The sequence below is a fragment of the Phascolarctos cinereus genome, unplaced genomic scaffold (assembly GCF_003287225.1).
Source record: "Phascolarctos cinereus isolate Bilbo 61053 unplaced genomic scaffold, phaCin_HiC Scaffold_7;HRSCAF=346, whole genome shotgun sequence".
Lineage (NCBI taxonomy): Eukaryota > Metazoa > Chordata > Mammalia > Diprotodontia > Phascolarctidae > Phascolarctos > Phascolarctos cinereus.
Window position 1 is genome coordinate 167,273,996 of NW_027556180.1, and position 16,271 is coordinate 167,290,266.

At 37.7% G+C, this 16,271-nt stretch overlaps 1 protein-coding gene across 5 annotated transcripts in view; it reads left to right on the plus strand.

Moving 5' to 3' along the window:
* Window positions 1-16,271, plus strand: part of ARHGEF7 (Rho guanine nucleotide exchange factor 7) — a 310,976-nt gene that overhangs the window by 170,661 nt on the left and 124,044 nt on the right. The gene's annotated exons all lie outside the window — the stretch shown is intronic.

Sequence of the window (16,271 nt, forward strand, 5' to 3'; positions counted from 1 at the left end):
TTTGGTGATTTTTTTTTTTTGCCCTGCCTTTGGCATTAAGAGAGATCAGGAAAGGCTTCTTGCAGAAAGTGGGATTTCAGCTGAGAATTGAAGGAAGCCATGAAGCCATAAATGGAAAATAATATCTGGGGATTTGGCGATGCAGAGAGTGGGCGAAGAGGAAGCTTATGGGGAATGGCCTGAGGTTTTTTTTGGAAGATAGGAGGCAGGGTTCTCAGCAGAGAGAAAGAAGGAAATGGGCACTTGGAAAGGGAAGAGAAGGTTTGAATCGGTTCTGTGGGGAGTGAGAAACCAAAGGACTGCCTCCTTTTCAACTTTATGACCTTATATTCTAAAGGGCTGTCTTGGCAACTGTGAGTAACAGCTCCCAGATTGTTTTTCTGCAGTTTAGTCTTTCAGCAAATGTTATGAAGTGCCAAGGACTGTGCTAGACTCTGGGAATACTTCTTGCCTTCAAGGAGCTTTTGTTTTATTGTTGCTTGAACTGCGGTACAAAGTGGGAAGGAGAATTCCCAAGCATCTCTGGCCTTTTAATGCCCACCCTTGGCTGTCTGCTTCAGTGTTGGTGGAACAAAGAAAGGAGGGACAGCTTAGCATTATCACAGAATTTAGAGCTGGAAGGGACCTTGGAGCCCACCTGGATCAACCTTCACTTTACCTTCCCCTTTTGCTGTTGTCTTCTATCACTCATCCATTTCTCAGCCAGTTCATAAAAAATTCATCTACATTCACTGCTTCTGCTTCCTCTTCCCTCACTGACTCTTCAAGCCTCCTGCAGTTTGATTTCTGACCTCATTCCTTAATTGAAACTGCTTGCTTCAGAATTCTCAATGGAATCCTCATTGCCAGATCTGATCATCTTTTCTGAGTCCTGTTGGCCCTTCTTTCCTCCCTTTTTATTGACACTTGCTCTCTGCTGGTCCTCCTCTTTCCTGTTTGCATGTTCCTTTTCAGTCTCCTTTGATGTCTCATCATCTACATCATACTTCTAGCTGAGGGTGTTCCAGAAGTTCTGTGCTGGACCCTCTTCTCTCTATATTTTTTAGTAACCTCTTGAGCTTCCATGGGTTTAATGATCATCTCTTGCAGATGACTCCTAGATCTGCCTCCCAGCTCCACTTCCTCCCCCGAGCTTCAGATCCATACCACTCATTGTTTGTTGAACAGTTCAAATTGGATATTCGAGTAATAAGTTAAACTCAGCATGTCTAACGCAGAACTCATCCTTTCTCCCTAAACCCTTCCCTCTTCCAAAACTTCCCTATTTCTGTCAAGGGTGTAGTCCTTCCAGTGCCTCAGTTTCATAAGCTCAGCATTGTCCTGGACTCCATGCTCTTCCTTACTCCCCATCAGCTGCCATATCTTGCAGGTACTGTGCTAAATGTTAGGAGCTCCCAGTTTAATGGGAGAGACAACATGCCAACAGCTTTGTGCAAACAAGATATATACAGGATAAACTATAGGTACTGGTAATGGGCAGTATGATGTAGTAAATAGCCTTGGAATCAGGAAGTCCTGCCTCTGACATATATTGTACTTTTAGGCAAGTTGTTTGACCTTCGGTAACCTGGGCAACTGAGATTATAAACTGTCCCATTATCTGCTTTGGTGGAGAGAGTTTATGCACTTCTAGTTCCCTTCACTAATGAAATCACAGGTCTAAACCAGGTGTTACGAGAGAGAGAGAGAGAGAGAGAGAGAGAGAGAGAGAGAGAGAGGAGAGAGAGAGAGAGTGTGTGTGTGTGTGTGTGTGTACACACAGATATGTAGATGATGTGCTACCTCAGTTCTCTCTGTCCTCAAATCTGTTTCAGCAGTTGCAATTGGCAGAGGTGCAAATTATGTAGCAGAAAGTAGAAGGGTTTATTTATTGACTGCCATTGTGGCAGAACTCTGTGCCAAGTGCAAGACATATATAGAAAAATCCAGTTAACCTACATATTGTGTCAGCTTATACCCTGAGATAGACATCAGTAATATGACTAGAACTTGAAATTTCTAATTTCAAGTTCTTGCTTGTAGCCAGCAACCTCAGGCTTGCTAGTGGGGTTAAACTAGTGTGATTACTGCCACCTGTCATACTCCATTATTATTTTACCCTTTGTACTAGTTTCTCTGGTTTCTAAGTCACTAGAATCTAGCTGAATATAAAAATATTTTTTCTAGTATTTTAATAGACATGGCAAAAGCATAAACTTCTGGCATTTCAATGTGTGTTTGTTTTTGGTTTATTTTCTGATGTGCCCAGGCCAGATTTTTATGTATATTGGTTTCTAGATGGTTTTCCTTGGTTTTCAAAGATGGGGTAATGTGTGCTGAAATATTTCTTCTGCAGTGTATATCCTTAGTTTCCTCACTTATTGAGTACATAATTGGTGTGGTACCTTTTTTTTTTTCAGTCATTTCAGCAAATGTTTGCTTGCTGTGTAACCAGTACTATCCAAAGCTCTAGATAGTACAGGATTAATCAGGGCAATGGAGAAGTTACCTCATACTAGGGTGCAAGAGATAGATGTTGGTTTCTCTGCTAAGGGCCCAAGTTTAGCAAGTCACATGATCTCTTTTGCCCTTAATCGACTCATTTGTGAAATGGGGATAATATTGGACCTTGTTGAAGGACAAGAAAATGTGATCTCTTTTGATGTACCTTCCATCTATAAGATCTATGATTATAAATATGTGACATAGTTTCTGGCCTGCAGAGAACTTGTAATCTTTGTGAGAGACAAGGTTTACATACTTGACACAAGAACAATACAAGGTAGTGGTAACAGAGAATGTAGTACAGACTTTAAGGGGCATCTTGAGAGTGAGAGGTGGTATAACTTGGAATTGTTAAAGAAGGCTTCATGGAATCAGTGGGACAGTGAGCTGGAACATGATGGATGAGTAGTTGTGGCTAAGCAAACTGGGGAGGGACTTTCCAAGTGTTAAGAGCAACATGAGCAAAACTGTGCCACTGGAAATAAGCATAATGTATTCAGGGAGCAAAAAGACTGGACTAGATGGAGTGGGGGGGTACATGTTAGCAAGTGGTAAGAGATAAGTTTAAATAGGTAGGTTGGTCTACCAGGATAAAGAATTTAGGTTTGCTCTGAAAGATGTTGGGGTTAAGGATACAGAACAAAGGTCAACAAACTGTGGTTACTAGGCTAAATTTGGCTACCAGTCTATTTTATCTACAAGCTAAGAATGTTTTTTTGTTTTTGTTTTTGTTTTTTTGGCGAGGCAGTTGGGATTAAGTGACTTGCCCAGGGTCACACAGATAGTAAGTATCAAGTGTCTGGTCTGAGACCAGATTTGAAGTTAGGTCCTCCTGACTCCAGGGCCAGTGCTGTATGCACTGTGCCAACCAGCTGCCTTTAAGAATGGTTTTTACATTTTTAAAATGAAGTTTTATTCTATTTTTAAACATGTAAAAACCATTCTTAACTCTGGGTAATACAGGAAGAGGCAGCTGGTCTTAATTTGATCCTCAGACAGTAGTTTAGTGATTCCTGGTATAGAATAACATCTGAAACTGTTCTTTCTAAAGGTACCATAAATCTCTTAACTGTTTTCTCAGAACTTTTCTTCAATTTTAACTGTTGGACACCTCCTTCCCCCTTCCACTGGTTTCTTTGACCCTGTCCTCTACTGCTTCTCCCATCATTTTGACCGTTCTTTTTTTCAGTTTTCTGTGCTGTCATTGCCCTTTTCCCACCGAATAATGTGAGTACCCTCAAGACTTATCTGGCTCACTTCTTTTCTCATTCTAGATTTTTTCTCTTGGGTACCTCATCAGCTCTCATGAGTTCAATTAGATGATATATCCATCCCTAATCTCTCTTCTGAGTTCTGCATCACTAGGTGCCTGCTGAGAACTTCTACCTGGATGTTCCTTAGGCATCTCAAACTCATCATGTCCAAAACAGCTCGTCATATTTCCCCACTCTCAATTCTCATCATATTTACGTATTTCTGTTGAAGGCACTACTTTCTTCTAGACATCCACGTTTGTAGCTGTGAAATTAATCAACAAGCATTTATTAAATGTCTTCTATATCAAGCATTGTTCCAAGTGCATGCAAATAAGAAAAGAATATATATGAAGATGATAAGTACAAATAAATACAAAATATGTTAGGGAAGGAAGGCTTTAGCAGTTGAAGCTATCAGGAGAAACTTCACTGGAATGTGTTTCTTGAGGTGTCTTGAAGGAAGAGAGTGATTCTCTAAGGTAGAAGTAAAGAGGGAGTGCATTTTAATACAAAGACATAGAGACAGAGAGAAGGCTAGTTTAGCTCTCAGAGGATGGGAAGCAGAGTCATGTCCTGTGAAGCTGGAAGGAGGTTGAGGACATCTGGTGAGAGGTTTTAAAAGCTAAATGGAGGGATATGCATTTTATTCTAGAGGTAATAGGAAGCCACTTGGGTTATGTGAAAAGGGGAGTGAGATCAGGTCTGTATTTAAGGAAGACCGTTTTAGCAGCTGGGTGACAAATAGAATGAATGAATGAAAAAAGAAAGAGTTGTTAAGTGCTTTCTACGTGCCAGGTACAATTCTAAGCAATGGTAATATAAATTAAAATGGAAATAGGGCAATTGATTGAACTACCTTATTTGAGGAATGATATTGTTGATTTGATTACTGTTCCAAAAGCTAAAGTAGGAGATGAGTAGCTTGTTGGTGACAGTTATAGCAAGAAGGTGCCTGTAGAGGAGCAGGTAGTGTGGGCAGGTCAGTCTTACCAATTCTTACCAATCAGGAAAAAGTAGGACTTCAGAGAAAGACCAGAAGAGTCAGGTTGCAACCAAGAAAGCATGGCATAAAGATGGCTGGGGGAACATCAGTCAGTGTAGAGGGTCTGTGCCAGGCTCCTTCTAGAAAACTGGAGTGCCAGAGTAAGGACCTCAGGATAGGAGGTGGAGATTCCCAAATGGCATGAAGATGGTTAGAGAGGAGCAGGCCAGACTGGGAGCCTGAGGGGAAAAGACTTGAGGAACAGAGTCCAATTAAGAAACTTTTGCAGTCTCTTAATTAAGTGAGAGGTCATGACAGCCAGAACTACAGTAATGGCTGTCCTTGGTTCATCTTTTACTCTTTCCTTTAAAAAAAACAAAACCCAAAACTGAACTAACTAACTAAATAATGATCATTTCCATATGCATTCAAGAACAGGAGAGTAATATACATGAAACTGTATCTGTTATGTAGTGTTTGCTTTTATGTGTAAGAATATAACAAGGTCAACATGTAAGTTTCATACTTATCCTGTGTCTTTTAATTCTTTTTTCCTCTCCTTTGTGGGGGGGGGTGGTATCCCAATCTCCTCTTCTTCATACTATCCCAACCCCATTGGAAAAACAACCAACCAAACAAAACACTTTTGGCGTGTATACATAATCAAGCAAAAAAATTCCCACATTGGCTGGTGCATGAAAATTTAATTCATCTCTAGCTTGAGTTCATTACCTCTCAGGAGCTCGGTTGCATATTAGTTGTTATTTGATCAGAGTTCTTAAGTCTTCTAAAGTTGTTTTTCTTTATAATGTTGCCATTGTATAAATTATTGTCTAGATTCGTTTCACTTTGCCTCAGTTTATACAAGTTTTCTGAGGTTTCTCTGGATCCTCTTCTGCCTTTATTATAGTAGAATGACGTCCAGTTATGTCATATCTGTGAACGTTCACATAATAATCTGTTCATTCATTTCCTAGTTGGTGTTTACCTTTAGTTTCCAGTTCTCTGCCACCCCAAAAAGAGCTGCTGTATTTTTGTACATGTAGACCCTTTTCCTCTTTCTTTTTTCTCTTTGCAGTATGGGCTTAATAGTGATATCACTGGGTCAACGGGTATTGCACAGATTAATGAATTTTGGCGTATAGTTCCAAATTGCTTTCTAGAATGGCTGTACTAATTTACAATTCTATCAGTAGTCCCTTAATTCTAATAGCCCCTCCATCATTTCTTATTTTCCTTTTTTTTTTTAAATAAACTTTGTCAGTCTGATGGGGTATGAGGAAGAACTTCAGAATTGCGCTAATTTGCGTTTTTCTAATTATTAGTGATTTGGAAGTTTTTTTCCACATATCTCTTGAAAGTTTTTATTTCTTCCTCTGAAAACTGTTTGTTCATATCCTTTAACCATTCATTTATTGGGGAATGGTTCTTGTTCTTATAAATTTGAATCTGTTTATTTATATATCTTAGAAATGAGTACTTTATCAGAGAAGCTTACTGCAGTTCTTTCCCCAACCTGAAAACTGTTTCCTTTCTAATGTTAACTGTATTGATTTTTGCATGTGCATTAAAGCTTTTTTTCATTTTATGTAATCAAAATTATCCGATTTATCTTCTATGTTCTCTTTCCATTGTTTGGACCTGAATTCTTTCCCATCTATATTTCTGAAAGGTTATTTATCTTTACTCCTCTAATTTGTTTATGGTATGACCTTTTATAACCAGGTTGTATTTCTATTTGGAATTTGTTTGGATATATGATATGAGATTTTGGTCTTTATCTAGTTTCTGCCAAATCGATTTCCAATTTTCCCAGCAGTTTTTATTGAATAGTCATTTCTTCAGTAGCTGGGGAGTCTTTGGGTTTATCAAACACTAGGCTACTAGGTTTTTTGCTTCTGTGTTTTGTATACTTTATCTGTTGTATTGATTAATTTTTCTGTTTTTTATCCCATACCAAATTGTTGATGATTACTGCTTTGTAGTGTAGTTTGAGATGTGATACTATTAGGTCTCTTTTTTTAGTCCCTTTGCCCCCCCCACCCCCTATTTCTCTTGAGATTCTTGCCTTTTTGTTCCTTTGGTTAGTATATTTTTTTCCTCGCTCTATAAAATAATCCTTTGGTAGTTTGATTTTATTTCATTAAATAAGGAAATTAAGTTAGGTATTGTCATTTTTATTATATTGGCTCGACCTACCGTGAGAAGTTCGTATTTCTCCATTTATTTAGGTCTGCTTTTTTTTTCTTTCTATTTTGTAGTTCTATTCGTACAGCTCCTGTGTATGCCTCCCTCATCTGCACTTTTGTAGGAGCACTTCTCTATGCTTGTAATCAACTTCTTATCTCTGCTTTGTAGAATCCCTAGCTTCCTTCAGAACACAGTTAAGGTACCACCTCAGACCCAAGGTCTTTCATGATGGTGGAAGTATGCACTGGTCCAGAGCCAGGAAAACTTGAGTTCAAATGTAACCTCAGACACTTGCTAGTTATGTGGCTCTGGGTGAGTCGCTTGACCCCTGCCTCAGTTTCCTCATCTGTAAAATGGGGATAATAAGAGCACCTATCTCCCAGGATTGTTGTGAGGATCAAATGAGACCATACTTGTAAAATGCTTAGCACAATGCCTGGCACATAGTAGGCCCCATATAAATGTTAGCTGTTTACTGTTATTTTGTCTGTACTTTGTTTATTTTAATGCATGTTTTATCCTATTAAGATAATGTAAGCTACTTAATGGCAAGGTAATATTTGATTTTTGTTTTTGTGTCCTTAGTGAGTAACACCAAATAAGGTGCTTAACATATTAGTTAAATTGAATGAAATGCTCAAACAGTGGTTTAGGAGGATTAGTTTGTGCAGAATGAATTGGAAGGAGGGGAAACTGAAAAAAGGGGAGGCCAGTTAAGCTATTGTAATAATCTAAGCCTGAATTGTCGGGTACCTGGGCTAGTCTGCTGGCAGTATGAATGGGAAAGAGCGTAAGAACATTTTTAAAGTAAGAAATAACGAGACTTGATTGATCAACTATTGCTACTTCCGTTGTCTGATAACCTGCAGCTTAATCCTACAAGTTGCTGTTTCCTTGAAAGTCACTATGGATGACCTTTGTTAGGGCTGACAGTGCCTTTATGAGCTGCAGAGCTAGGAGATGAGTGCTCAGTTTAATACTTCACCATTGTATTTTGTTTTCAAAAATATGATTCAGTGGTTGATGAGTATTCCCTGCGATTTATATTTGAGGATGACATTCTTACTCAGGAGGGAGTAGGCGTACTGTGAAACTGTAGCTATAGCATTCATGAATTATTATGCTGTAACATTAGAACTTTATAATTCCTGTAAGGGTTGCAGAATGCCTTAGACATCTCACATTAGAGATCAGAGGGGTGTTGTGGCAGATGAGTCAAACCCCAGACACGAGAGGAGATAAAACTTAAATTTGTGAACTTTTTCAGGTAACCTGGATATCTGTGTGTGGTGGTGGGAGAGGGGGAAGGGTAAGATAAAGGGACAACCTGGTGGTACTTGGTTAAAGGAAATTTTTCCCGTCTGCTGACCTTAATCTGAGTCCTTATGAACTCACATACCAAAAGCTATGCTGTAATTTTAATGTGCAGGTTTTACTGAACACATTCTAATAATATTAGGTCGGCACATTCCAGTCCTTATGAGAAAAGTAAATAGTCTTCCTATTTTCATTCTTTAAATGTTATGGAAAGGCAAGGTATATTACCAAGTGAGCATCTTGTCTTTTCTCTGTCTTATAAATATTATACGTTGGTAGGCAAAGTTTAGTAGCTGCCGTGGACCAGCTAGGTATGTACTTTTAAAATAAAATGATAATGTAACCTTTCACCATTAAATTATGTATGCTAGGGAAATATCATATTTCATCATTTCCACAGTCCCTTCAGACCCCAAAGCACAGCCTTCCAGATGCTAGGCCAACAGGAAGAAACCATGCAGTCTTTGGGGTCTTGTTATGTCCATTCCCATTCTGTGCATTGCTAACCCTAGCCCTGAGTGTGCTTTGAGATATCAGTCTTCCTGTTGTTTCTTCTTTTAACCTTGTACTCATTGTAATCATCTTTTCTCCCTTAGCTGTGATGCTATCCATACCTTTACTTCTAGTACTTCTAACTAGGACTTTAATGTTTCTGAAATTACATTATCTACTACAGAGGTTTCAAACAGAAACCATATTAAAATGTAATTAGGAAATGTTTAAATAAAATAAATTTAAATGAAGTGAATAAATAATGAATATAAATAAATAATAAATATAGGTTTGGATTGTTCTTCTACATTTTCTATAATCTTCTATAATATTATTCTCTGCTGGCCTGATTTTTTTTCCCTTTTATGTCTCTGTCTGGTGACTGCTCTTCTTCCACATTTCTATCTGGCAATATATAGATTCAAACTGATGAGATCTTAGATAGAATTTTAGCAAGTGGAGGATGTATAATGTCAAGTAGTCTGCCTGAAGTATAAGGAATAGCTTGAGATAGGATTTAAAAGGTGATTTGGAGTCATTGGCCTAGAAAGGTCTTGATTTACTAGGATTTCCAAACTTTGGAAAATGTAAAGGTTAATGAGCAAGCAATTGATAATGATTGGAGCTCTGCAATGGGAAGATGATGATGATAATTTAATAGTAACTAGTCTAGAATGGAGGGAGGCAAAGGGGGTAAGGAAACAAAAGATTATTGTATAAAGCCAAATAAGCAGTAATGAAGGTATGAACTAGGTAGGCTGAATGAGATTGGTCACAGAGAGGATAGAAATGGGAGATACTGCAGAGACAAAAGTGAAATCCTGGTCCTGTGCTGAGATCTGTGTGACTTTGGGAGAAGTTCTGGGTTTCACTTTCCTTACCTGTTAAAAAGAAGGAATTGGACTAGAAATTCAGTCATAGGACTTTGTATCTAACTGGATTTGGAGGTAAGGAAGAGACCTGAGTATATTGACTTAGCCAGAAAAAGAAAAGAAAAAAGATGTATGGAAGTTGATTTTAATCAAAGCGGCAAAACCCTTATTTTTCAAGGCCATGTTCCTGCATGTTGGTAATGAGTACATTTTTATTACGTAAATCATATATTTGGATTTAACTTAAGTAATTTAGGCTTTCTTTAATTCTTTTGGTGTGATGCTTAAGAAAAAGTAATATGTCAAATGTTAAGTTATATGTTAAATGTTAAGTAATATGTTAAAAAATACACGTGATACATACTTTTTGTATGTAGTATTTTTACCTCGATCCTTCCCCAGAATATAAAAGTATACTTCCTTTATACTCATATATTGAAAAGAAGTCTAGCTTTGGACTCTGTTACTTGATGTGAATAACAGTGGAGGTCCACTTTGGAGCTACACAGAGAATGCCAGATTGTACCTGATTATACCCTGTGGATACTCTAAGGGGTTGGACAGAAATGGTTAGCTCTTGGGAAAGGGTCACTGGCAGCAAGGATTGCTTGTTGAACTGCCAGTTAATTTAAGGAATTATTAATTAATATATTGTGACCCAGGAAAGAGGGGAAAAAAAGGAGACATGGGGTTTATCTATTCATGGTTGCTTTCTATCCATGAATTCATTGTGCTTTGCTTATTTGGGAGTAGGATAGGCTGTAGGTAACGTGCAGTCTTAGTCCTGGTGCTCCCAGTTAAGACCAAGGAAACAGGCTCTTTACCTGGGAATGGAAACTTGAATCTTCATGCATGATTTAATGTATCTCCTTTTGCTTTCTTTTCCCTGAAAGCTGAAAAATTTATCTGGCTTGTCAGTTTGAAGCCTGACTTCTAGATCTAAACCACATTTTTTTGAGTCATGCCTTTGAGTGATTTACACTGGAATTTTCTGGGACTTTGTAAAATGGACTGTACTGGGGCCTCCTCAAAGTAATAAAGACCTAAGTTTCTGTTTGGCTACTAGGTGAATGATGCTGTGTAGGTTAATGAAGCCTTTTATGGTTGACAATTTAGGAATTGTCTTAAGGAATTGATTGAGCTCTCTGTGTTATTGTTGTTAACTAGGTTTGATTTTCCATACCTCGTGACTCAGGGAAAGCTTGTACAGGATGAGCTCAGCTTTTTGTTTGTTCACCAGTCATGGATTTTAAAGGCTGCCATCTCAGGACATACTTTCTTTTGGTCCCCAGTCTTAGCAGGAGCATACTATGATGTAATTCTGGAAGTGAATCTTCAAGTGATGTCTCATGGGGTCCTGCAGCAGCCGGAACATGCTGAAAGGAGAAAAGGGAAAAAAGGTGATCATTAGAGTACCCAGACACAATAATGAGATTAGAGAGAGAAAAATCTCTTGCTGAAGTGTAGAAGGCTGGCAGAGGACTTCAGATAATTGCAAAATAGAGAACTTTGTAAGCAAGACTCAGCAAATACAGCATTACTTATTTTTTTGAAAAAGCCATGTCTTTTCTCTTTTTGGATAAGAAAATGAGTAACTTGGCTATAACAATTATTTTAGAATATGACTAGCAGCTGACTAGACTTAAGACTGAATTATTTCAATGAGTATTTATTTTTCTTGAGGGGAGCAGGTGGAAGGTTATTGTATTTGTAACACATTCTTATTGGTAACCATTTAGCCTTTGTGTGCTGTTCTTACTGTTCACAGAATGTTGTCTTTTAAAACCAGTATTAAAAGCTAGTTGTCTTTCCATTACATATGATATAGTGAAGAAAAAAGGAATTTTGTATTAAACTTTTTTTGAGAAATTTCTTGTAGTAATTTTTCTATAATCAGTTTTATTTGTATCTTCATCTAATATCTGTAGTTAAGAACCTAGTTCATCTTATGTATATTTATTTTAACATTAGAAAAATAAGACTTTTAATATGTGTGTCAATTCCTAATTGAGACATTAACCCTTATTTGAGATCCTATTATGCTTGATTAACTTTTCCACTTTGTATTTGGTTTTGTTTTTATTTTTTAAATAACCTCCTTGGTCATAAACAAGTATGCACAAGGAAATACACATATCTGTGTCAAACACAGATGTTTATGAGAAGTAAAGCTAGATAAGGGGAAAAAACAATTTATAGTAGAGTAAGAAAATAAATTCCGAAATTGTCTCCAGTTGCTTCCAGCTGAAGAACAGAAAGGGGAGGAGGATAAGGAGAGCTTAATTTCTTTGCATTCCTCACAAGCTATGTGCATCATTGCTTTGGCCACATAAATGACCTGCCACAATGAGTTAATGCTGTCTCTATACCTCTCCTGATAACTCTCTTTATCTTCCTTTTTTTCCTGACTGGAGTTCAGGTTTTACTGCCTCTACCACTGCTGTGTTACTTAGTTTTTCCCCTGCCATTTCTGCTACTTTGTAATGTGCCATCTGTATACAAACCTCTCAAGGAACTGGCCCAACTGGTTTCCCTGTGTTCGAAGTTTAGTGTATCATTCTTATTACATCATTTCATTAGGACCTAAAACTAAATTTCTCAAGGGACTATGAACTTAGGATTTGGAGACTGGCCACATACATAGGAAATCTGTTGGGTGCTACAGTAGCTTCAATAAATTCTCAGTTGTAGCCAGGTTGAAGTAATTGCAGTTCCTGTAAAGTACATTTGTGTTTCCTGTTATGCATCTTGCTCCTGGTGTTTCTTTCACCTCTTCTCTTACTTTCTCTACAACCTAAGGAAGGTGTTTTTATTTATTTATTTTTAGTTTTCAACATTCACTTCCATAAGATTTTGAATTCCAAATTTCTCCCAATCTCTCCCCTCCCTGCATCCCAAGATGATGTGCAATTTGATATAGGTTCTACATATCCATTCGTATTGAACCTATTTTCATGTTGGTCATGTTGTAAAGAAAAATTAGAACTAATGGGAGAAACCAGAAGAAAGAAAAAACAAAAAAGAGAGAGAGAGAGAGAGCAAATAATATGCTTTGATCTGCATTCAGACTCCATAGTTTTTTTTCTGGATGTGGACATCATTTTCCATCATGAGTGCTTGGAGTTGTCTTGGATCCTTGAATTGCTAAGAAGAGATGAGTCTATCAAAGTTAGTCATTGTTGTACATCGTGGCTGTTAGTGTGTCCAGTGTTCTCCTGGTTCTGCTCACTTCACTTAGCATCAATCGATTCAAAGCTTTCCAGGTTTTTCTGAAGTCTGCCTGCTCATCATTTCTTATAGCATGATAGTATTCCATTACATTCATATACCACAACTTGTTCAGCCATTCCTCAATTGATGGGCATCCCCTCAGTTTCCAATTCTTTGCCACCACACAAAGAGCTGCTATAAATATTTTTGTACATGTGGGTCCTTTTCCCGTTTTTGTGATCTCTTTGGGATACAGACCTAGAAATGTTATTGCTGGGTCAAAGGGTATACACAATTTTATAGTTCCAAATTGCTATCCAGAATGGCTGGATCAGTTCACAACTCCACCAACAACATATCAGTGTTCCAATTTCCCTACGTCTTTTCCAACATTTATCATTTTCCTGTTTTGTCATGTTGGCCAATCTGATAGGTGTGATATGGTACCTCAGAATCGTTTTGATTTGCATTTCTCTAATCAATAGTGATTTAGAGCATTTTTTCATATGACTATGGATTCCACTTTGTATTTTGAAAGAAAATAAGTCACCTAGTTCACAATTTCTCTCTACCCAGAGAATTAATGCACTGTTAGGCTGTGGTTTCTGTCCCCCACTTAAGACCTTCTGTTGTAGTGTGATATTTATGTGCATTTCTCAGAAGGAAGACATTGTATGATCTTAGCAGACTCTTAACAAATAAATGAGCAATTTTTGACAGCTCCATAAGTGATCTCTCCTCTACTGCCTTGCTTCCCCAGTCTACCTTTAAATGAATAGAACCGTTCAGGGAATTCACTGGAGTTCGGTGTCACCACCAAAAGAAACCACAAGTTCTTCTTTTCAAATACTATAGCATGTTAGATATTTAATCAGGTTTGCATTTAATTATGAATGAGTGGAATAACTGTATTATCTGCTCAAAGACAATAGTGAATTGTATGACCCAAGCAGTATTTGTTAATGTGCATTTGATAATCACAGGATATTGATGTCCTTTATATATTAACAAAGTAATGCATTTTTCTTCACATACATTTAAACATGAAGATCTCCTGGATATTTAGAAAATTGAAAATCTGCCTAGGAGATCTTTTCTAGGTGATTAGATTAGCACCTGATGTGATGGAAAGAATGCATTATTATATACTGTTAGAACTGGATGGGGCTTTAACTCTAATGAGACATTGAGGTTCAGGGAGATAGTTCCTATTTAAAAAAAAATTATTATTTTTTTTACCCTCTCCTTCCCACCTCCCTCCTCCCATAGGAAAGAGTGAGAAGAAAAAACAAAATTTTGATAACAAATATGAGTAGTGAAGCAAAACAGATGTCCACTTATGTCATGTTCAGAAATGTGTGTCATTCTTTATATTTAATCCCTTCTCTGTAGCATGTTTTTGAACTAACTTATTCAAAATGACATGTCAAATTAATGGTAGAAGTAGAACTAGACCCAAGATCTCTTTGGCTTCTAGTTAAGGTAGTCTTTCCACTACTCTGTCCAGGAGCCAAGGATCACAGTTCACATTATTATTGCTCACTCAGTTTATAAACTTTTATTAAACAGTAGGGATACAAAAGGATACAAACAAAGGGCAATAGCTGGCTCTCCCTTCAAAGAATTTCTGTTCTGATGACAGAGATACCATGTACAAGCACACATGTAACATACACAAAATAAATGTAAGGTCATTTTCGGAGAAAATTTGGTAGCAGCTGAGGGTGAGGGGAGGGGAGAGGAATTAGCAAAGGCACCATGCCAAAAGGGAGTGCTTAAGCTGAATCTTGAAGGAAACCAGAAAATCCGGTAGGCAAAGTAGAGGCGGATCTTCCAAGCATGAAGGCAGCTAGTGCAAAGACTTGGAAAGAGAGAGGGGCCCATATGAACAGAGTAACAAACAGGCCAGTATGGTTATAGCACACAATGTGTGGAGAGATGTAATATGTGAGAAGACTGGAAAACCCATGAAGTAATTTAGATGTCAAACGGAGAAGTTGACTTTTACCTAAAAGGAAAGGTCCTCCTTATTTCGCCATTGTGACTTGCAAGCTCTCCCTTTATTACCATCAGTCTGAAACTTCTCCTTCGAGGTTCATTCAATCCATATTTATCACCCAGTCAAGATTCTGATAACTTATCTACAGGACTTCCAAGACATTCTCCATTTCTCAATAACTTTAGCGCCCGTGGCTCACAGTCTTTCTCCTTTCTGACTCCTCTCCTCCTACTCAGAGATGTCAGCATACATACTGATATCTCTTGCACTCTAACCTGCTAGTTCCTCAGTTTACTCCTTTTCCATGACCTGTACCTCTACCTGAGCAACATAACCTTGATCTTGCCATCACCCCAAAATATTCTTTTATCATCCTCATGAACTCTGAAATTCCATTTATCTGATCATAATTTGTTGTCACTTCATCTTTCCCTCTATCTTGTGTATCCTAACCCTGTTCTTTGTCCTTTCTGTGCTCTCCAATCCGTCTGTCCCCTAGTTCTAGCTCAGGCTGTCACCCCTGCACTGGCCACAATCTTCTCCTTTTTCTATCTTGATTATTTGGTGAGCCAGTTCAACTCTACACTGTCCTCTTCCCTTAAGTCATTTGCCTCTTTATCTTATTGCCAGTTTTGTCTTTCTGAGCTTTAGTCTTGGATCACTCCCACCCAACAAAGCTGGACAAAAATTCATGAAACTCTGTTGACTAAATCTACTATAAATATATATCCAACTGAAAAAATTTCAATTGAGTCCTCATTGTGCTAAGGTAATCCTGTTACACCTCCGTAATTGATTAGACTCTTAGACTCTCTACTGACCATGTGCTTTTTTCAAATATTTCCATCTTTCCTCATTTCCATGGCTACCCCTCTCTTTTCTTGTCAGCTGAAAACATGCCTATATTTCACTGAAAAAAAGTGATGCCATTCACGGAGATTTTTGCCTTGTTCTTCATCTCATATCACTCAGATGTATTCCTCCATTATTTTATTCTTAACTGTCTCTCATGTGCGGAGGTGGCTCTTCTCCTTTCTTGGCTTCTTTGGTTTTTTTCAAGTCCCAGCTAAAATCCTATCTTCTATAAGAAGCTTCTCCCAATCTCTTAATGCTGGTGCCTTCCTTCTATTATTATCTTCATTATCTCCAATTTATTCTCTGTATAGCTTGTTTGTACATAATTGTTTGCATATCATCTCTTTTATTAGACTGTGAGCTTCTTGAGAGCAGGAACTGTTCTTTGCCTTTCTTTGTCTCACCAGAACTTTACACAGTGCTGGCCAAATAATAAATGCTTGATTAATGATTGTTGTTGATTGTTACCACAAAAAGTGCTGCTATAAATATCTTGGTGTATTATGGAATCTTTATTTTTGTCAGAGATCTTCTTGGGATGTGTACTTAGTAGTGGAATCTTTGGGTCAAAGGGAATGATTATTTTAGCCACTTTACATAATTCCAAATTGTTT